The sequence below is a fragment of the Nannospalax galili genome, unplaced genomic scaffold (assembly GCF_000622305.1).
Source record: "Nannospalax galili isolate Female #2095 unplaced genomic scaffold, S.galili_v1.0 scaffold293, whole genome shotgun sequence".
NCBI lineage: Eukaryota > Metazoa > Chordata > Mammalia > Rodentia > Spalacidae > Nannospalax > Nannospalax galili.
Window position 1 is genome coordinate 3,269,775 of NW_008337147.1, and position 2,160 is coordinate 3,271,934.

Sequence of the window (2,160 nt, forward strand, 5' to 3'; positions counted from 1 at the left end):
CCGCAATGCAATGAAATCAGAGTAATAAACTCATCAGCAAAAATTAACCCATATGCAAGTTAGAGACACGTATACTTAAACGGCTTCAGTATTATAATTTGTGGATTCTAGATGTTTATGTTCATGATGGAGACAATCTCCTCCTAGGTAATTAGGAGATCTACATACAACTAGATGTGTTTGACTTTATGCTAAGCTCTTTAGGGTGTATTACATTCTTTAGGGTGTATTACATGATTCTTTTGTATTTCTATCACTAGCAATATAGAAATGATTATTTAATTTTACTGTTATAAAAAAGAACAGTGCATAAAAATTCTTTTTTTTTATTATTTCTTCTAATTTACATGTTATGCTAGCATGAGGATATTTAAAATGAAACAGTAAAAGTTAATTTTTCTGTTTTCAATTTCTTTCAAAATTATGATTAAAATCACTTAAATAGTTTACAATCAAACACTGGAAAGGAAAATTTCCATCTATGTTAAGTGATTAGCTGTTGTAATTATAGTATTTACACTGAAAAGTTTTAAATTAAGAGTCCTAAAAACTATACTGAATACACATGTGCATGGGCACACATGTACACTCACATATGTGCATAAACATACATACAGAGAAAGTCTTAAGTGACTCCTACTGTGATATAAATATGCTTTCCATAATATGTCTATTGAAATTAGAATATTGATATCAAATTCACATTTCAATATTGAAATATTTATTTATTCAATAACTTGGTTTCACAAAAGTTAAGTGAGTTTCAGCACCCAGGACACTTGTACTACAAATTATGTTATAGTAAGCAATTTGGAAACAAGAAAACAGTGTTTCATTGAACAACTATTAAATATTTATCAAATTACCATAGTATGTCTATTAATGGCTTCTACCCTTAAACATGTAAAATATAATTAAATAATTTAATACCATATGTAAATAAGAATATGTAAATTCCTTATTCCTACTCTTTTCTACCTTCTCTTTTATTCTCTTCTTTCTCAAGTTGATTATAATGAATACTGTTTTTAAAAACTTTTTATTGATATTTGAAAATTTCATATAATTTGATCATATTCATGCCACATTTCCAAAACCCATTCCACCATTCTATACCCCTCAGTTCATGTCCTCTTATTTTATTGGGGAGCAACTTTTAAAAATACTTTATTTTAAATATTTTTTGACTATTTAACAATATTACATAACATATCTTGATCACATTCAGACCTTCTTCTTCATTTACACCCAACCCAACTACCTCCCCTTCCTGACTTCATGTCCTCTATTATTTTTTTTTTTCTTCTTTTAAAGGACTATCCTGTCAGGTGTGGTGGTGCATGCCCTTAGTCTCAGTACAGGTGGATCTCTGTGAGATAAAGGCCAGCCTAGTCTACATGGTGAATTCCAGGCCAGCTGGAGAGACAAGGAGACCCTCTCTCAAAAAGATGAAATAAAAATAAATAAATAAATAAATAAATAAATAAATAAATGCCTATCTATTCTGTCCTGTGTTGCTCAAATGTCAATGTGGATCTATCACTCGAGTTGTCAAACTACCAGCTGTCATACTCCAAGGGAAAACTGGCTCCCTTTCCCAGCAACTATCAATTGTCAATAGTTTCTCAACTAAGACTAGGATTTCCTGCCTACTCTTCCCCACCCTTGTTGTGATTTGTTGGGTTAGGCTTTTGGACCTATGAAGTCTAATTTGTGTTCCCTAAATACTCTGCAAATTGCTGTGGCGTGGGTCAATTCCCTGGAATGTGATCAACCCACCTAGCTTCACACACTTGAAGAAACTTGAATCTCCCTATTGTAGCAATTATCAGTAGTTTTTCAGATAAAGCTGGGGCTTCTTGTTGAGGACCCCCCCACACCCCCCACCTCATTGTGAGATTTTTGTCTGATTTGGGCTCTCAAAGGACTGATGATGCTGACACAAGCAATATGGGTTCATATGCACAACTTCCCTATTGTTTTCCCCAAACCCTGTTTTCCTGTAGTCATCCATAATCTGTGGATCACACAACCTTTATGTCTCCCATTCACAATGATCCTTGAACCTTAGGAGGAGAAGGTATAATGTAGGTGTCCCACTTACTCCAGCCTCTTAGTCTCATCATGTTGCCAAGTTGTATGTTACTGCTGATGGGAGTT